Below are 23,061 nucleotides of genomic sequence, written 5' to 3'. Positions count from 1 at the left end.
AAAATCCACATTTTAAGTAGGTTACCGTTATGTAACGATTCGTTGCAATTATGTGATAACTGTTAAAAACAGAATCAGATGTTTGTAGTTACAACAGGTCGTCATTTCAGTGTACATTCAGTTAAAAAACACAAGAAACTTGGCAATATTAACAAACAAAAGGTATATTTTAGTTATAGTAAGACACAAAATAACTCACTTTAATATAAGTATGTGTGGTAATGAAAAATCACGAATGGACACTCCGACCTTTATGTTTTCCAGATGTCATTAAGGCTATACATAATAGCAATGGAAGTACCTCTTATGCTATCATATATTGTAATGTTTGGTTCTGGCTTCAGCTGAATGGATGATAATTGTCTTCCCACATGTAATAATATTAAAGAAGTGATTGACCAGTTTAACTAGAGTACAGACTTATCAGACCTCTGTAATATCGAACATGTATAGGTCTCTTTTGAAACAAGAATCATACGTATTCAAATGACTCTGAAAATTAAGGATTCACTGAACACATCTTTTTCAGTAGTTGTGGATGCCTCAGACTCTTAACAACACTTATTTTAAGCATGCAACATCGATATGATATTGGTTATTATTACATTAAAGTGAAATGTTTTTAACTCTAAAAATGTGAATTCACTTCTATCATATATTAATTATAAACGTAATATGAATGAGAAATTAATTGAATTTTGAGCCAGATACAGATAATAAGATGTCAGATATTCACAGAAATTAAATATGAGAATGGTTGTAATTATTTTATAACAGTAATTTTGCATTAATAATGCTAATTATTAATGCTTTCAGTTGTAAGCTAGTATCTGGCAATTTAATTCCCTAAAGGTTTAAAATCAACACAGCTTCTATTTGTAGGCAAGCATACACAATGGGCTATCTGTGTTCTGCTCACCACCAGTGTAGAAAGCCGGTTTCTAACGTTGCTAGTCCACAGGCATACTGCTGTGCCACTTGGGATGTACCAAAACTTTAGAAAACTGAAAAAAAAACAACTAATTTTCATGTTCTTAAAAGAAAGTTTACTTTTGTTATGTATCTGTCTCACTTGTGATTGTTTGTTGTTAAACATAAAGTTACAGCGAGGGGCGCATGTGGTCTGCCCACCGTGAATATTGAAATCCAATTTTTAACGTTGTAAGACCTTACACTTACCCCTGAACAATCGGACGTGTCCCACTTTGAGTGATTTAATTTGCTTTTTAAAGATACATTTTACTGTAGTTATTTGTTACAGCTTCCACACCCAGTAAAACACAAAAAATTCGTAAAATTGAATAGCATATGTTTGATTTCTTAATCAATGTGTGATTAATCTTATGGTTTGATTATAATATATTGTAATATTTAATGTATTTATCCAAGTCTCTGTTTGTCTCCCTTTATTTATCAAACAAATTTTAAGACATGAAACGTTCGGCCAGAAGTTTTTCTTGTAATCGAAACCTCACCTTTTTTACTGGAAATGTTTACTTGTTACTGACGCATGACATGATCTATTAGAGCGCTTTGCTCGTAATTGGCAGATCACTGGATTTACACCCGTCGTCAAACATGTTTACCAATCCCTTTTAACGTGGGATAAGAGCATTCAACAAACTGGCGGTTGATGAATGTTGACCGGTCGCCTTCCCTTTAGTCTATCACTTCAAAAATTAGGGACGATTAAAGGAGACATCTTTGCAAGAAATTCAGTAAACAAACAACTTGTTAATAACCCATGATGTATTCATGGTAGAAAATTTGAAAGTTTCTAGTTATACTTTGCTTTGTATGGTAAGTTTACAGAAAGAAATAACAAATGATTCATTGGTAAAAGATTATTTCCGAATCAATAAGCAGAAGTTTAATATTATTTTTAACATAACCACTTCGAAATCGATAAAACGGTAACAGCATCCTCATCTATTGGTTCTTGTTTAAATTAGAGTCAATGTGAGAGACTATTATGAGCATCAGTGCAACTAGTGTGGATTATATTACGTCAGTATAACTGGTATGAGACAATTTGGGTGTCAGAATGGCAACTGAGATATTATAGATCCAATGTAACTGATATGTTGGGTGTCAGTGTGACTAAGACTGTTATATTCGTTAGTGTGACTGGTTTGACTATTTTTGTGGCTGTTAATGGCTAGTGCAAGACTGCTATGAATGTTAATACCACTGAGACTGTTATAGATGTCATTGCGACTAGTTTGAGGCGTTTATAAAGGTTATGCACGAGACCTCATGCACCTGACCGGCTTTGTTTATTCCGCCATATTGGACGTAATAACAAATTAGTGAAATAACGATAATACTATTTTCAGTTAAATACTTAGAACTGAATCGTGTAATAATACCAGTTTATTGTGATGCTGTTGGTTGAACAAAATACAAGGCTGACCTTTGGTTATCTTTGTCGGTGTCTCCATGTAGAATACTGGGGCTACTGCACGTGAATAACACTCTCATATTCCTGTTACACACGTGCAATGTACAGTCAAGCTCTGGCCCTCTAGTTGAACTACAGCCCATACGAAGGGCTGTCGAACAGTTGTGATTGAAGTAGTTACATACACATTCGTAACATGGTAACAGTACTTTCTTTTTGAGAATGAAATGATCATGAATATCAGGATATCTGCTGTGTCTACCGAAGGGAATCGAGCCCCTGGTTTTAGAGATGTAGATCTGAAAATGTACCTCTATCTCACAGGAGGACAACATGAATATTAATACTAGAACTACAAAAGCTACAAAAACAGAAAACATTTTTTGATACAGACCCAACCAACCCCATCTAAAGGTACATGTAGCGTAACGTTAGAATACAAGCATTGTGTAGATAAACAAATAGATCTAGATTCCAGGTCTAACGCCCCGGCAAAGCCTGGTGGTTAAGGTACTAGACTTGTAATCTGAGGATCACAGGTTCGAATCCCCGTGACACCAAACATGTTCGTCCTTTCGGCCGTGGGGACGTTATAATGTGCGGTTAACCTCAGTATTCGTTGGTAAAATTGTATCCCAAGATCTGGCCGTGGGTAACTATTTGTCCTTCCCATCAGTCTTAAGCTAGTAAATTAGGGACAGCTAGCGTGAATGATCCTGGTGTATTTTTGGTAAAATTAAAAAGAAACAACCAAAACAACAAATATACAAAAAATCTAGACCTAATAATAATAAATTTGATAAACGTTATCAACAACCTAAGAAACATTAAGTGATAATTATTAACTTGAAGTCAGAATAATAGCTGATATAGAAATAAGTTTAATAATGGTTTTGATGTTGATGTATGTTGCTTTGTTTATTAATTCAACTAAATTCAACGACTATCTCCTTCTTGAAAAGTACTTCATCTGAACACATTTTCATAATCCACGTACATGATTATTTTTCATGACCATTACATACTTTCCCAAATGTGACAAAGTCTAGGCGACATCAAACTACATACTAAATATCAAAGAATGAAAATATCAAATATGAAATATTATGAAGATTTAAAAGCTTGTTTGTAAGAATTTTTTAAACAAGCCTGCCTCATAAAAGTAGAACTACATGGAATCGTATATTTCTGTGACATTGTTTAAATGTGTCATTATATCTGTGATGTGGCATTACTGATAAAACATACAGATAAGTTATGATGATAAGTATTTTGTATAAGGAAGGCCAAATAATTTTACATTGGAACTTACAAACAGAAAGACCAATATATAAGTTTATCTATAGTTATTTATATATACACAAGATTACACACAAAATTTGAATACAGTGTCTATGGGTGTGAAACAAAAGGCTGTTGAATGTTCGTTGGGAATTTATGAAAACTTAACACTTTCATACACGTTAAATGTTTTTTTTTTCGATGGATACCTCTTCTCATATGATAGCTCAGTGATGCTCTCCATATACAAAATACACATACGTAATGTAATAATTCGTAGACTTGTCCGAAATATATAATAATGAGTAAAGTAATTAGTTGGGGACTCTTTCAGAGAAGAAGATCGAAATAAACTGAAATAAAAATATTATTCAGTGCCAACAAGATATGATCAAACAATTAAAATTAAACTAAACACAACAACAAAATGCAATTCCTACTTGTGCATATAAAGTTTCCCGCTCAACAAACTTTAAATTCCTTCATACGTGCGCAAACATGCAATTATTTCAAGACAGCTTTTCAAGTGGATCATTCACGAACTTCAACAACAACTTAAAAACGAAATGTTACGAGCATTAGATCGCGATTTCGAACATGATCGAAACGGTCCTAAGTATCTCTCACCCTTAAATATGCACTATAAGTTTAGTAATATGCTACCTATTTCTAAACCCTTATCATTCATCATTTTGTTGTTTTATCATGTAGTGTATTAAAATGGTCTTTATGTAAATAAACATAGGATAACGAAACAATGTGAAAAACATTGGAATGTATAGACTATTTACATAGCAAATATATCCCTGTGTAAATGATGAACGTTACAACATTAATGTACATGGCCCTTATACAGGTTCTGAATTCGTATCAATGAACATTTGTGAAAGCAATACCCTTTTTTATGTTACGTTCAACAAGTAGCAGCTACCCAAAACATAAAATAATTACTAACACCACAAATGCGGGAGAAAGAGGTCAAGATTGTATCTGATCCTTTCAGGTCTGCCCAAAGGATCTAAATACTGATAATAAGAAACAACGAACAAAACAAATTAAATTTGATATGGCAGAAAAAGGGTATGGCAATTAAAAATACGAACAATGGACAAAATTTAACATATTATGAATAATGCAACAACAAAGTAACTGGGATTCAGTTACAGTACAAAGAAAATAACGTTTCCAGAAAGGGAAGAAAGGTGTACGCTGAACCTGACTCTCAATGATACAAAACATGAACAGACTACCAATGAAGAAGAAAAGAACATAACATAATATAATGGCCAACCACTCTACTTTAAAAATAAAATTAGACAATTGCTGAAGACAACTTCTAATTTGGCTAAATCTATATTTCTGACCTCAAGTTCTCTAATTCTCGCTGTTTCTACGTAAATAATATTGTTGGAATTTGAAATTATTGAAAAATGTGAAAAGCATAATTGGAACTGTTCGTGCAGTGTGGACTTCAAAACAATAAAATAAATTGAAAGTATATTTGACACAATAATATTAACACAAGTACCTACATGGAGATGACCCTGAAATGACTCATAGTGAAAGTGTGTATTGATTAAACTCTGTTCTTCTTGTAGTAAATAAATATTGAAGAGATATTAGTGCAGGACGTAGGGCGAAAGAGGGCCTTCGAGACTGATCATCCCAGGTCGGCAAAACTTAAATACCGATACCTTAAACACAATAACCTGACATTCCACGGTCTTTTTAATGATGGAATGAGCTGAACGGTTTTGTTTTTGTTTTTTTTCTATAATAGTTGTTAGTTGACTGACCTGTCTATGTTTGGTTAGAACATATTTTTATAGAAAGATCTTCTGAGAATATAAATATAGTAATGAATAAAAGAGTGGCAAGTTTAAGTTGTTTTGTTCAGTTTCAGCGGTCCTTTGAGAGAGAGAATGAAAGAGTTTGTGAACCTACGTATTAGTCTTAGATATTTTGTTATAAGCTGTCGTTGGCTTTTTGTTTCAGCACTGAAAAATTTATAAACTTACGAGTCAGTGTTAAGTGTTTATAACATTTCTAAGCCTTTTTGCTTTTGAGAATTTTGTAACCGTTTGCAATATTGACAAGTTTTGGTGTAGATTAATTTTGAACAGCGGACTTTAATAACCACATGTCTAGTGTGAAATGGCAGCTCTTAATTTACAACCTGCTGCTAAATTTTGTCACACTACGTTTTGGAAGTGGATGTGTCTAAATTAGAGGTCGCTCCTACGTGGGTCAACAAAGAAGTGATATTTTTATGATTGTGCCCCTTCGAAAATATTGTATATAAGTTAATATCTGATATTGTTCTTTTTATTTCTATAACTTATTTCTAAAACTACAAATTTTTAGTAGTTCTTTTTTATTCGCGTATTGCAGGGTACGATTATATGGAATCTTGTACTATAGTACTACATTTATCATTTATATACTGGTAGAAATATTTATATAGGTATTCAGTTCCGCTTCTATTGAAACCATTTGTGTGTTTGCTGATGAGTTCTGAGATTTTTAATTTGTTGTGACTGATTTAGTCTATCTTTAAGTTGTTCTTATGTAATCAGAATTTGACAATAACAGCTGAAATAAAATCACCATGGAACTGGATCTATCAAGACTAAATTTTTACATTTATTGGCGATTCCTAGGTAATTTTGCGTTACCAAAAAAATTGTTATTTGTTGGAAGGGCATTTGATATCCTTGTTTGACGAAAAATATTTGCACACTCAAAACATGAAGACATATGCAGATAGGAAATTGTGAATTTCCCTTCTACTTAGTGATATTGGAAAACAAAGGAACGCGGATCAACTTGGGCAATCAGAGTTATCCAGAAAGAGATCTGAAATATATTATACCTCAGTGATGAGAAATGAAGTGCATTGTCTTATAACAAGATATCCATGTATACCAGTTCAATATACACTCCAAAACGATATCAACTTAGTATGGGATCGCTAAGACACATCTTTCAATCATACCTCTCGTTCAACCGTCGCATACTTCAAGCAACTTCAGAATGAAACGGGTGTTAAGGATATTCCTTATGAAATTATACCAAGAAACTTTTCAAACGAGATGCGTATAGATTTCTGTACAATCAGACTATTAAAATGGACGCTGAACAACCATTATCGTCGCATATTACATGGGTTATGAAAAGCATGGAAGTAATGTGAGGCCCCACGCTAGTACAGTGATAAGTCTACGGATTTACAACGCTAAAATTAGTGGTTCGATTCCTTTCGGTGGGCTCAGAAGATAGCTCGATGTGGCTTTGCTATAAGAAAAAACCACACACAAGTAATGTGATGTGCGTTACAAATGAAAATTAGGCTTGCAATAGCCCTCTGAAGTAGAAACCAGGTCTATTATCAAAAATCAAGTTTGTTAAATAGGTCATGAACAGACATGGTGAGACTCCAAAATAGATTTTTAACATAAAGTAGTTAGTATTCTGTATTTTGCCTAAAATGTAAATAATTATAAACTGTCTTAAAAACGAGATTGGGAAATTTACCTTTTTACTTAAATGGTTTCTGAGAGTAATAAAAACCACCAATGATGGAACAAAATATAATTGTTAATATTTAGTTAATAGTGAAAAGAGTGATATAAATATTTAATCTGTAAAACGAAGGTATTATGGGTAACATTTCAGATAAAAACTCTATAAACATTTATAATACTTCAAAATGGGTTATCTGCGCTTTACCCACCACAGCTATAATACTAACTTTATTGTTCAAGCTTTCCTTTTTTCTTTAGCTGAATACTTAAAACTAATAAATGGAAATTTCAAAACGCTAAGATAAAACGTCATTGTTTTAAAACATTTAAGCTATCTATAATTTAAAAGCGAACTATATAATAAACATGTAGATAGATTTTACTTTCCCCTAAAATAAACTATATTTACTTTATTGTCTAGTAAAAATCTGCTAAACAGAATAATCAATTTAAAAATAACACTAGATAAGTTCTAAATTTTTATAACTACATCGTATTAACTCAGATAATATTTTAATTAACCTTTGCCTTTTTTCTTATTTTGAGGAACGGTTAACTGGTCTCTGACTGAAGAGTGACAGTCAATCGCGTTATATAGTTCCAGAAGATAGATACAGGTTATTACAGTAGAAAAATGTTCCGTTTCAAGAGTAAATAAATCCAAAATAATGAGTAATATATATTTTTATATACCCCTGCTAGTACAGCGGAGTGTCTACGGATTTGCAACGCTAAAATCACGGGTTCCATTCCCTCAGTGAGCTCAGAAGATACCCCGATGTGGTTTTGCTACAAGAAAACACACATATTTTATATATTGTTTTCAAGTTCATATGGCATGTTGTGTTACAGTCTACAGAGGATATAATTCTTTTCGTAATTCATGACTTGCGCATGTTTTATTGACGTCAATACTGTATAAATTCCAACGTTAAGCATCCCCTATGCAACACTATTTTAGTACCTACTGAGTGAGTGATAGGCAAAACCCTACTACTGGTGGGAGTTGTTAGAACTGGTGATTTCTTCAGGCGGTTTGCAGCTTCCTTTTGATATAAACAAGAAACTGCTTGCCATTGGAGTTTCTGATTCTGCCACGCGCTGTGAAAAATTCAAACTGTTTTCGGGAAGATGTCCTGATTTCTACTACTCGTGAGCCATCCTCATTAATCTTAACTAGCTGACCTCACACGTCATCAGTGAGGGGCAGAGTGACCATGATATTATACCCTGACTTGAGGTGACTGGATTGTAGTTTAATACTTCACGTGGAAACAAAAACGAAAATGTGAATGTTGTGAATGTAGATATTGTTGTTTCTCTTTTATATTAGCATGGATTAAAAAGTTGAAATTTCCAATTAATATCATTCTGCACGGATGATAGCGACAAACATAAAATCACAACACTGTTGTTGTTGAAAGAAATTCCACGAAGCTAAATGATATACTAGCTCCATACATGTTAAACTTTGGAATGAAATGGACATTTCGAACGTTAAATTCGAAATTACTGATTATCCAAAAGTCACAATAAATTAAAAAAATATTGCATTGTTTATATATTTGAAAAATACGCTACTTTAAATAATATCTTTAATAATATTAAACTTTAACCTTAATTTACGCTTACTATCTTCTACTGAGACAGGCCACCAGTAGTTAGTAGTAAGCGTGCATGGTTGTGGATCATAATGTTCGAATTTAAGCTGTGCTCAGGTTATAAGAGTGAGAGTCAGTCGTGTTATTCGGTTATAGGAGGTAGATGAAGGTTATTATGACAGTAAGTGCTACCGAGTAGTTAGTCAGTTGTTTAAAATTAGGAACGGCTGACTACTGATCTCTGATTTGCCGTTTAGCCCGAGTGAGCGTACGATACCCATCAGGTTAAAAATATTGGTATCAATCTACTAAGAGACTTTTCAAGAGTGTTTGAAAACTTAAGAACTCTCAGCCCTTAGACGGAGAAACAATATTTATGTGTGAATGTACGAGAGCCTGAAAAGAAAACCAAAACTAACTGTATTAAATATATGTTAAAAGTTTAAGTTAATCTAGGAAGTCTCATTAAGAATGTTGTCTCAAATCATTGGATCTCTGTAAACGACCATTTAAATAATAGTGGAGGCACTTTGTGGATAAGATAATGACTACTGTTTTACTATTTTCAAAATTAAGAATACACCATCTGTCGAAACCTGTCATTCATGTAACGTTCTTCAAATACAAAATCCCAAATATAAACAAAAACTTCTAGGTGGCACGTACTTGTTTTTTACTGATAGTGCTAAAACTCGGGATTCAATCCCGACTGTGGACTCAATGCATATACTTTACTGCGTAGCTTTACTTTGAAGTTAAAAAATATCAAACTGAAAGATGATTAACAGAAATAGGTACATTATCTTGTAATCTAAAAACATCAAGTTATTTATCGTTTATATAAATAGCATGCGAGGATCATACTTATTATAAAACTTGTGTTTACTTGTTCTAGAGAGGAACCACATTGGGGAATTGATGTTATATATGGATATATCTATTTAAATTGTAAGAAAGATTACAAACCCTCCCAAATTTCCTATCTATCAACACAATACAGAAACAGGACGTACGATTTCTTTCTCCCACTTTAAAATTCTTTCAACAACTGAACAAGATACTGAACTTATAATAAAAGCAATGTTATACATTAAAAAAACTATTCTTCCATCCCTGAATAACACACAATCTTGTATGGATTTAAACCTATTTTAACTGTGCAATTGTTGCTGTTTTGAGTTAAACACAAAGCTACAGAATGGGCTATCTGTGCTCTGCCCACCACGGGTATCGAAACCTAGATTTTACCGTTGTAAGTCCGTAGACATACTGTTGAGCCACTAGGGGGGGGGCTTTAACTGTGTAACTTGTGCCTCAGTTTTTATTTTCTCGTTTTGTATTTTGTTTATTTCTTATTTATATATTTTTGTTGTAATCATAAATATCAGCCTTGTCCATAGTTCAAAGCGTCTGAAAATGCACTTAGTAAGGGTCTTTTAGTCTAAGTAATATAAAAGGTAAAATAATTGAAAGTTCAGTGAATAAATCAATAGATAATTAATACATACATATTATTTCTGAATAGTTCTCTTAAAGTATTCTCGTTCTTTCATCTTATTTTACTCGTAGGTATAACGGACATAGGATTTTTATTGCTAGAATTAATGTTTGAAAGTTCTGAAGTTATAACAGTATCAAAGCTTTGTTACTGTAAGATATGGTTTCTGTATAATTGTTCCAGCTGAATTAGATCCAAAAATATGTCATACATACCGCACATAAGATACAAGATAAAATTTAAGAAAACAAGAACCCACTAATTAGAAGGTAGTAAGATGTAGGAAATACTTTAATCTAACACAACGTTTCGGGCCTAAATCTTCTTTTGATGATGTATTTCAAAGGTGTATATACAGAACACATTCAAATATCACTAACAAATTTAACAATAGAATAACGTGCGAGACGTGGTGGAAGTGTGGTGTAACAATATTAGTGAATCAATTGTTGGAAAGTTGGAAAGTGATAGTAGAGCTAACACTGTATGCAAGGCTTTTAATAAAGTCTTTATTAATGTAGTACAAAAGTAATCTGGATTGTATTCTCTACAGGTCCTTAGAACCTAGATATGAAGAGCTACCTGGCATATTCGCTCTAAATCCTGTGCATATGTCGCTTTTCAGTTATCCAGTGTCTCAAATTCGAAAACCAGCGAATAACCAAAACCGAGGTTTCTAATATTCTTTCACATTTCTTTCTTCAACAGACTAACCACCTGTCTAATTGTAGCAGTAACTATAATATTATTTGATAGAACAAATCAATCTTCACGATCTTTAACTAGTTATTTTGTTATTGTTTTTTGTAAGATCTACGTTGCCTGGACATTTATGTATACATACGGGTGTTACTCCGTGATGAACATTTTACGAGTTAGAAGCAATGAAGTTTTTTTTTTTTTTTTGTGGTTACAATAATTCTAAATTTTCTTATAAAACTAAGTTTTCCTACCAGAATATCTGTGGCAGATATGTTGATTCGATTGGTTTTATTGTTTTGTTTTTGTTTAATTTCGCGCAAAGCTACACGAGGGCTATCTTGCTAACCGTCCCTAATCTAGCAGTATAAGATTAGAGAGAAGGCAGCTAGTCATCACCACCCATCACCAACTCTTTTATTACGAATAGTGAGATTGGCCGTCACATTGTAACGCCCCACGGCTAAAAGGACGAGGATGTTTGGTGTGACGGGGATTCAAACTCGCGACCCTCGGATTACGAGTCGAGTGCCTTATCCCCTGGACGTGTCGAGGCATGTTGATTCGAAAATTATTATTTTTCCGTTTTGCTGGAGAAATCTGACTTCAAAATAAAGAAAGTAGATACAGATATATCTTCTATCAATTTTCAAAACTAAAAATGTTATACCCAAGTACTTTAATTTAAAACTATTATGTTACAGCTTACAATCAATGTCAAAAACACCTGCTGGAAGAACTCCAGTGAAAAAAAACAACACTGGCATAAAAGTCATCTCACGGCAAAGTTCAACAAAAGCGAGACTGATTTTAAACACATTGTTACCTTGTTAGCTTTTATACATTTAGTGTTTAATTTTTAGATGTATAAACAGAAAACTGCCCGTCACGTACATTTACAAAATACAAAAATTATTAAGCTCTGTAAAGTTACTAACAGCAAAAATATACTGACGTTAATCTTTAACTTTAACGCCTCCTTAGGGACTTAAAAACAAACAACAACAACAACAAAAACTTTACAAACAGTGCGTGCACCACCAGGTATAATATACGGCCTTCCTAAGATTCATAAACAGAATCATCCATTGCGCTCGACTAGGCATGGACAGCTGGTTCGGGTGTTCGAATCGTAATGTAAGGATCGCGAGTTCGAATCCCCGTTACATCAAACATGTTCGTCCTTTCTGTTATGGGGACGTTATAAAGAGATGGTCAATCCCACAATTCGTTGGTAAAAGAGTAGCCCTAGAGTTGGCGGTGGATAGTGATGGCTAGCTGCCTTCCCTCTAGTCTTACATTACTAAATTATGGATGGCTAGAGCAGATAATCTTCATGTATCTTTGTACGAAATTCAAAACAAACAAACAAACAAGTACGCCCTATATCTTCTGCAATCAGAATGCACAGTTATAAAACAACCAAATTCCTTATACTTATTCTTAATCCATTAACATTTAATGAATTTATTGTTATTGGTTCATTTTCATTTGATAAAGAGTTAAAAGATCTACATCCTCGTAATGAATGTTTATTGGGTCCTTTTGATACAAGTTATTTATTCATAAACATTCCTTCGGATTAAACCGTTGACATTTGTTTGCAAAAACTCTTTCAATAGGAGTCTCTTGTTCATGGCTTAATTAAATAACAACTTAGATCTTTAATTATTCGTTCTTTAAATAACAACCGTTTTGTATTTAATGGAAAAATTTAAAAAGTTTGTCGAGATTATGGGAAGATTACGATGAGAAAGTTATATTACATTAATTTATTAACATAATTATTTTACTTCCACCTAATTTAATATCGATAGTTTCTTGTGCTAACACTTTTGAGTTCAATCTATTCTCACTATTCGAATTAATGTTCTTTTCCGAATTTTGGGCCCGGCATGGCCAAGCGTGTTAAGGTGTGCGACTCGTAATCTGAGGGTCGCGGGTTTGCATCCCCGTCGCGCCAAACATGCTCGCCCTTTTAGCCGTGGGGGCGTGAAAATGTTACGGTCAATTCGTTGGTAAAAGAGTAGCCCAAAAGTTGGCGGTGGGTGGTGATGACTAGCTGCCTTCCCTCTAGTCTTACACTGCTAAATTAGGGACGGTTAGCACAGATAGCCCTCGAATAGCTTTGCGCGAAATTCAAAAACCAAAACAAACTTTCCGAATTTCCGTTACGTTGCTATGATACAGTGACGTTTAACAATAGTTCTTGGACGTTGGACGTGCAGCGGTTGTTGAACTAGAGGTTCAGGTTTTTGTAATAATTTTAAAGTAACCTTAATTTATGACATTAAAATATTTTTATCATTACTTTCATTGATATGTAAATCTTATTTTATTCTTTTAAAAATTTGTATTTCTTTTTTATTACTTGGCGACGCTTCGATCAACGTTCTTTTTCAAGACAAAATCAAGCCTATTATTAGACAAACCCTTAAGAACGATTTGAAATGAAACAATACACGAAGACAGAATGTAATGGAGATATAGCAAAGAGAATTAAACAATTCCATAGTTTTCAGTTACTTATTTTAATTTTATTTCGGATAAGTCTCCGATATATTATGCATGTTTCGTACTACTGTCTCAACTAACCAGAAGTTTGAATTTGAGCCTAGAAATTAATTAAATGTTGGTATGTATTAAATTTATGCTATTTGCCAATAAGATTGATGCACACAATTTCCTTTTTGTTTACATAAATATATTTAATACAAAAACATAACAACAATTTTATTTATAATAACAGTTATTACTAATAGTTATTACAGATGATGGTTTATATACAACAGTTTTACAAACAATACTGAATCTTATACCTGGCTCAGAACTGAATCTTGTATAGGACACGTCGAACAAATTAATTCTAAGTTGATGTTGTTGCACCTCGCTTGCTCTAACGCCGTCTTTCTGGGCTGGCCCCACACCCTTCTTTAAGGGTGAAGATGTCATAGTAAGAATAATAACGTCCGAAATTATTCTCTGAAGTTGAACGATTGGTAATGTTCAAAAGCAATAAACGCTTCTGGTTCATTTCTGTAGTTTCCGATTAATAAACGTTACTCACAGTTATAGCTTCCTAGGCCTATAGCACACTGACTGTTTTCTGTCTCTTAGTTCTGTAGGCCTGGCATGGCCTAGCGCGTTAAGGCGTGCGCTTCGTAATTTGAGGGTTGCGGGTTCGCGCTCGAGTCGCGCCAAACATGCTCGCCCTCCCAGCCGTGGGGGCGTTATAATGTGACGCTCAATCCCACTATTCGTTGGTAAAGGTAGCCCAAGAGTTGGCGGTGGGTGGTGATGACTAGCTGCCTTCCCTCTAGTCTTACACTACTAAATTAGGGACGGCTAGCACAGATAGCCCTCGAGTAGCTTTGTGCGAAATTCAAAACAAACAAAAAACAAACTTAGTTCTGTATAAGAATTACGGAAGTTTGTACATGGTGTTTGGAAAGTTTTGTTTGTTTTGATTTTTGGAGTGCGCACAAAGCTACTCGAGGGCTATCTGTGCTAGCCGTCCCTAATTTAGTAGTGTAAGACAAGAGGGAAGGTAGCTAGTCATCACCACCCACCGCTAACTCTTGGGCTACTTTTTTACCAACGAATAGTGGGATCGACCGTCACATTATAACGCCCCCACGGCTGGGAAGGCGAGCATGTTTAGCGCGACGCGGGCGCGAACCCGCGACCCTCGCATTACGAGTCGCACGCCTTACGCGCTTATTTTTATGTCGTGTTCGCCTCCCAGAAGCTGTCAAAGAATGATTACACTTACACTTGTAATACAATATTAATATTAAACCTGTTACATTTAAAAGCACTCTTTTCTTCCCGAAACTTGACTTTTCTTGGCGTTCAACTATTTTTTTTTAAATTTTATTTCGTCTTGATTTCCATTCACTGTCAGGAACAAGCAAATATAATTAGACTGGCGTGTCAGGAACAAGCCTCTCAAAGACCCAAACCACACTATTCTCTCACAGTTCTCAGGTGATGTTGCAATCTGGAAGAGTGTCGAAAAACCAATAACAGCAACAAACAACCACTGCTAAACAATATAAAATTTTCACTGCACTAAGTGGAGAAGTAAAATAAATGCGCACGAAATACAAGCCATATTATTTACGAAATCGTAGAAAATGTTTGGTTTGTTTTAAATTTCGCGCAAAGCTACACGAGGGCTATCTGCGCTAGCCGTCCTTAATTTTGCAGTGTAATACTAGAGGTATAGCAGCTAGTCATCACCACCCACCGCCAACTCTTGGGCTACTCTTTTATCAACGAATAGTGGGATTGACCGTTACATTATAACACTCCCACGACTGAAAGGGCGCGTATGTTTGGTGTTACGGGGATTCGAATCCACAACCATCAAATTACTAGTCGAGCGCCTTAATCTACCTGGCCATGCTGGTCCGTGTTTTATATGCAACGAGATGCTAGGCTAATTAAGTCGTAGATATAAACGTAGCTCTATTTTAAAATTTTATATATAAAAATAGGATTATGCGTTTGTGTGCATATGACTGTATTCTGAACACAGACTAATAGTGCGATCATAAAAAAGAGAAGCTATAAAAATATATGAATTAATATTATCCCACGAAAAGACTATGTTAATTACAACTACGGACAATGGGCAAAATTTAATATACTGTAAGTAAAACAACAACAAAGTAACAATGCTAATTAATTACCCAGGATTTAGTACCAATGCAGATAAAATAACAGTTCCAGAGAGGGAGGAAGAGGTATACAGTAAACCTGTCCCTTTCTGGTCCGAAACATCGACTAAATCCAGATGAAGAAGAATAATTTGCTGGTGGATGTATAGTTCTAATAAGTGGCACCAGAGGATAGTGTGTTATCTACGTCTTCCTGAAAGAACTGTTTCGTGTCGCCCTACACATAAAATGTCCAAACTCAAAAATTGTATCACTAACTGTAACGTATTAATGCGTTGTGTTATTGTTGTTATGCAGAAAACTACCCAAACAGATATCTATACCCTTCTCACTGAAAGTAACGAAAGCCCTTAGTCTTATCGCTGAGCCAAGTAATGTAGTGCAGTTATATTAACCTGTTTCTAGACGTCCTTATATGAAAGTATCTATTCATACATGTAATATTTTCAGATGTATATGGTATAAATATATAATTAGAACATGAAGGTCAAGTCCATGTATGTAAAATCAGCATGTTACACATATTGGTCAGTTGCTTTTGCAATGTTTAAGAAGATTATGTAACAAACATTATCTACTTCTGTCATGGGATACAAGAGTGATTTTGAGTTTGTAAGCATATTTACCGTTTATTAATATTTTTATGTTTTATGAAGCTTGAATTAATATGTATATTTGTTAATTCTATGTAGGAATTAAACTCACTATCCACTAGTTCTAGTGAAATGGAGAAGCCAGAGAGACAAGCTTGTTTAGAGTTTAGAGTTCACTATTTTCACCCTCAGCCACAAAAATATAAGGAAACGTACAAGCTGAAAAGAGACGCAACAATAAGTTATTTGATTATGTAGGGTGACTTTTTTTTTTTTGTTTGTTTGTTTGGGAATTTCGCACAAAGCTACTCGAGGGCTATCTGTTCTAGCCGTCCCTAATTTAGCAGTGTAAGACTAGAGGGAAGGCAGCTAGTCATCACCACCCACCGCCAACTCTTGGGCTACTCTTTTACCAACGAATAGTGGGATTGACCGTCACATTATACACCCCCACGGCTGGGAGGGCGAGCATGTTTAGCACGACGCGGGCGCGAACTCGCGACCCTCGGATTGCGAGTCGCACGCCTTACGCGCTAGGCCATGCCGGGCCATGTAGGGTGACAAAGGGGAAAGTCTTTTCATGTAACTAAATTCTTTTTACATGTTTGCTATTTTATAATAGACATTTTTAGGGTATATGTCAAGGGTCAAGTGTTCTCGTTCAAATGAAGATCAGTCTGGCCGTTTTTCTGTTATTTGTTCTTCTCATAGGCACGATCAAACGTACGTTGAAGGGTTCACTTGGCTTAAGTTTGTATTGCTCGAATTATGATAAAGGATTTGCATAATTAAATGATCATCATTGGTCTACCTATTATACTGTATATTACTCTAACATTTCTGCAGAAGGTCAACATCTGTAGATTTTCAAATTGGTAGGCTGTTATAACAGCTATAAATTATAGATAAAAATTAAACTCTATCATCTCAGGTTTTATCAATATAGATATTATTTCAAAATATTGAAAAAACGAACAAAAACAACGTTTTACAGAGAATTATTGGTGTGGAAGAATTAAGTATGAAGACTGCAACATTTACGTTCATAGAACCAAATCATTTGTATTTTCTTTAATTTAGAGATGTTACAGATCTTTCACAAAAATATGATTTTGACACTAATAAAGGAAGATACTAAATTTATTACTAAGTGGTCTACGATTTTGACGGTAAGGAAACAATTTTTAAAGGGTATAAAGCTTGTTTGTTTGACATTGAGCACAAAACTACTCTAAGCCAAATATCATTGTCGGTAAAGATATAATACATCAAGATCAGGATCATTAAGTCTCAGTTTTATTCCTGCAGCTTTAGCTGTGTTCTGACCTACTAAAATTATAAAGGGAATATTTCCCATATTCGTTACACAGAAGAACCAAAGATAATTGCCAGGGACCCATACCAAACATCAGACTTTATTCATAATATACCATGCCAACAATACTTCGAAAGAAATTTCTGGAATGACATCGATAGTAACGAGAGAAAAGTTACATCTTTGCTTTCCTGAAACAGATGTACAGGAAATATTCTGATATTTAACCTCAAATTTCAAGATATTTTGTCACTGAATTTTTATACATGTTTAAAACATATGTACATAACCAACCGATAACTAAATTTGTTTCTTCATTTTTATTCACATATCCGTTCTGATAACAACATATTCCGATAGTACTTTATCTAATTCAAGGACAAGATGTTTTTCAACGTGTAATAATTCACTTTTATATACACCAACATTGTTTTCACGTGTAAGGTTATATAAATGAGTAACTCTAGCCCTTCATTATACACCACTCTGATCCTCAACCATGGCTATAACACATACAGGCCAGTCAGTATACGGTGGTTAGATTTTATTGGGGAATCAAAATGGATTAACAATAAGTATACGCTGAATGGTTCAGAAAAACAAATTCTAAATTGTAGGGTAGATGTATTCTGTATGGAACCAAACCTTGTCAATAAGTTTAGTGAGTGTTACTATCATGGGTATCACCCAGTTGACGTATGTAACATTTGTTAAAAAAATATTGTATATTAATGCGTGATCCAGCCAAGATTATTAGAGGTATTACCGTTATGAATGATGGAGTTATTTCTCCCCACTGGAATCGCCAACATGAATATTTTCCTCAGAGTGACTAAACGAACATCTTTACAGCTGACTCACCACTTCTCACGCGTGACTGAAATTTCGCAACACATTTGAAAGTTAGGTCTGCCTGTATTGTGATGTAGTATCATTCATATATCAGTTGGAGCTAACAATCCACCTCTAGGATAGTTTCTCGTCGATTTTGCGGATGAATTTGATGGAGGTCGCACCTCATCGTGGATCAATGGTGGACTGAAAAACTACGCATATCAAGGTATTAAATAGAGAAACCTAAACTTTACATCAGTGAATTATATGGTCCTGAAAATGTTTGACATTGAACAACAATCTACAATTCCTACAAATTTAGCCCTTAAACGGTAGCCATCATCAATTTATGTTGCTTCCTACAACATTCCCACTGTTTAAGGGTTAAAGAGAATAAACTAAAACTCTAAGACACTCCTGATAATGACTTGAGAATAAAAATATTGGCTGACTATAAAAACAAATACTGTTGTAAAATGTCTCAGCGTGTCATTAACAAGATATGGTAGAATCACTTGTAACAAAATGGCACAAATACGCTGGTACTGGACTAAACAGAATAAAATCCACATTTTAAGTAAGTTACCGTTATTTAACGATTCGCCACAATTATGGGATAACTGTTAAAAACAGAATCAGGTTACACATAGACATCGTTTACCTTTATTCGATTTATTTCTCTTGTAACATTCTGCAGACTTGTAAAATCTGTTACAACCACTACAAACTATGGGCTGAGCTTTCGAAACATCATCAGCATAACAAAGATTACAATATTCAAAACATTATACTATTTAAATGCACTATTGCGTTGTCACGTTCTGAACAATAATAATTTACACCAAAGAAATATTTAATTATAACGTTGAAATAATGAGCTACTACCAAAGGAAGATTTTGTCTTAATGTGAAGAACCCCTAACATTAGGTGAAGTATAAAAGTCTTTAACCCTAAATATCAATAGTTGTCGTTGTTTATTTTAATTCTATTATATTATGGTGTGATCGCCTTTTAACTGATGCGCCACGTTCAGGTCGTCCTGTTGAGTTTAGTGATGACTTGCTGCTGGTTGCATTTGATGAAGATTGTGCTGTAACAATTGAATAACTAGCACAAAGGCTTAATTCAACCCATTCAACAGTTCATCATCATCTGCAACAGCTTGGAAAGGTGTCAAAACTTGGAGAATGGTCTCCCATGATTTGACAGAAGCCAACTTTAGAGCAAGAATGAACATTTGCACTCTCGTGAACGTAACTCACCATTTTGGACAGGTTAGTGGCTGGAGATGAAAAATGGATATTTTATAAAAATCTTAAGCCCCACAGACGATGGCTCAGTGCAAGTAAACAGTACAAAATGGACCTCCACTCCAGGTAAGTCTTGTTAAGCGTTTGTTGGGATATTGTTGGTGTAATCCGCTTTGCTACCACTTAATGTAACGATTACATCAGACTTCTATTGTCAACAGTTAGATCGTTTGAATGTTGCACTGAAGGAAAAGAGACCTGCTTTGATCATTCGTAAAGGTGTTGTGTTACACCAGAATAATGCAGGCCCCATACAGCAATGATCACATCTGCAAAGACTGAAGAATTAGACTGGGAAGAACTACAGCATCTTCCTTATTATCCAGACCTTGTCCCATCTGATTATCATCTATTCCGAAATTTGTAGAACTATCTTGATGGAAAAGATCTTGGAACACATGAAGATGTCAAAACTAGCATCTCTATATTCTCTTCCTCCAAACCCCAGGAATTTTATAGAAGTAGCATTCAAAAGCTTGTGAATCGTTGGCAGGAAGTAATTAATAATAATGGAACATACATTATTGATGAAATAACATTAAAGTTGTTTTAAATCATTTCTCTTTTTCTGTACCTAAAATCAGACAATACATAAGGGATGACCTGTATATCTTTTAATAATGCACTTTACTGATGAGTGAAACGCGTCGTATACAATAGATTTGTTGAAATTAATGTGATTTGAATACTATTATTATACATTGTTCCAGATATAGAATATAGTATTGTAAATGTAATAGGTCCATCATTTATATCTGACAGCAAGTACATTAATTATAATCACGTTTCGCAAGCTTGATCCATAAATTAATTTTCACTCGTGATTTATGTTTGAGGTTTATAATCAACAAAAAGATGAATAAACTGTCATCACACGTAAAACCACCACTCACATTCAGATTAATACAATTTTAACTTCGTTATATTTTCATTGTAAATTTCACTGTGGATTATCTTTTATTGTTTGTTTATGAATTTTGCGCAAAGCTACTCGAGGGCTACCTGCGCTAGCCGTCCCTAATTTAGCAGTGTAAGACCAGAGGGAAAGCAGCTAGTCATCACCACTCACCGCCAACTCTTGGGCTACTCTTTTAACAACGAATAGTGAGATTGACCGTCACATTATAACGCTCCCACGGCTGAAAAGGCGAGCATATTTGGTGCGACAGGGGTGCGAACCCGCGACCCTCAGATTATGAGTCGCACGCCTTAACCCACCTGGCCATGCCGGGTCTGATTGAATGTGACCCTTGCTGGACACATATCTTAGGGACAAGAGTATAAATGGGTACGGGACTGTAGGGGTCGTTGCAGGTGACTCTTAGGTTATTAATCAGTATAGGTATAAAGGTGTTCCTTTATATTGGTTTAGTCTTGGTTAGTTGCTGTATAAGTAGGGCTTTTATGAATTTGCGTTTGTTTATGTTTGTTTCCCTACTTCATATCTGGGTGTTTTTTATGGTTATGTTGTGTTTATTTGATTTGCAGTGTTTAAAAACGTGTAAAGATGTTTTTTGTGTTCTTTGGATCTAGTTTCTATTTTTTCTGCTTGTTTCTCTAATACAGATCTCGTGGCAGTTGTTGTATTGTATTTTATAAATTATGTTGGTGTTGTGTTTTCAGAGTAGTTTTTACATAGTATGGAGTTTAGTTTTGTACCTGGTTTTTGAATAAATTTGGTGTTTACTGAAATGTTGTGTTTTGTTATAAGTTTTTTCCAAATGTTGATTATTTTTCGCTGATGTCGAGAACATATGGTGTGCAGCAGTATAAGGTTTTGTAGTTTGATGTATCTTGGGATTTATTGTTGTCAACCATTTGTACACAAATGATGAAGTGCTCTATAAATGTGTATGAATAAATAAACACAGTAACACTCACACGCATGTATATATGTATAAAAATCATTATTTTTGGGTTTACATACTAAGTTTGAAACTATGTCTATTTATATTCGAGATATTTTGGTCTGAAATTGAGATTCATTTTTTAATGATATATGTTTATTAATTCTTGAAAGACAAACATATGTAAGTTTACTGTGTGTGTAAATAATAAAAAACATGGAGATTCTCTGTATACATTTCATTTTTGTGATTTTTTTTTTATTCAGTATTTTCAAACTTAATTTCAGGACGAGAACACTTAGCGGAGATTTTTAACACTGTTTGTAGGAGATTACTTTTCGATGTTCCGCTTTATTTGCATTTCTTTATCATTTATAAACATTTTTGATGTCTGTACTCGTCGCGTTCGTTTATTAAGTTGTTCTTCTACACTTCATTGTCTGATGAGACTTCATTATATATCTAGTGAAGGTTCGTAAGGATATGTTTTTGTTAGAATATTCTGAAGAATGCAGTGTTACTCTTTAGTTGAAGTACAAAAGTAAATTATATAGTCTTTCTAAATTCGAATAAAAGTTTATTTTTATTCACAGAATCTCTTGAGAATATTTTTTTTCGTTACAGATCCATGCCTTTGGTTGAACATTATTCAACGCATAATGACTAACCTTTACCTTTTGTCAGATTTGATAAAACATCTTCACCTTACTCAACACAATATTCACTTTCATCGCTGAAAGCTCTTCGCTTTCCTGTACGCTCAGTAAATTGTAGTCTTAAGTTCTGGATCTGGATATTCCTTTATATTGTCTTGCGGAACGCCTGATACTGTCGATTCAAACTTGTTCAAGAAAAGATATCCAGGTAGGACTGCAATAAATAATAGATTATTGGTTGGAAATAATAGAATCTTCACGAACCGTCTAACAGTAGCACACATGAAAGTTTCGGAGTCTAGTTACAATTAAAATGTATAAACCTGAAAAAGTTCAAGGGCTTTCCATGGCCTTTTTATTTAAAAGCAAAGCTGTACAACTTTAAAAAGTGAAGCCAATTTACGTACCGTGAGGATTTCTTCTTTGCATACTTCCCTTTATCTCGATCAAGATAATAATGAAATTTTAGACTTAAGTTTATCTTGTCACCTTGCCATTAAAGTGATAATCCCGAGTTGCAAGATAGACAGAGATTCTGGCTGGGTGCTCTACATGATCAAAGTGTATTTTCGATTGATTTCTGTGGTCTCAGAAAAAGAACAAGATGAAACGACGCTTTCACATTATAAGTTGACTGAATATATATTTCAATATTCATACAACCCGGGTCGTTCTCAAATATCAAAGTATGCACACTGCACCAGTGTTTAAACAATCTAAGTATTATCAGATATTCGATACTGACCGTCAGATGAAGGAATCTTTATACCCTGGTAACAGTAGTGCTTCGAATTCCTTCGTCCATAATTCATTATTTTC

This window comes from Tachypleus tridentatus, chromosome 8, assembly GCF_004210375.1.
Source record: "Tachypleus tridentatus isolate NWPU-2018 chromosome 8, ASM421037v1, whole genome shotgun sequence".
NCBI lineage: Eukaryota > Metazoa > Arthropoda > Merostomata > Xiphosura > Limulidae > Tachypleus > Tachypleus tridentatus.
Note: the sequence above shows the minus strand (reverse complement) of the source record.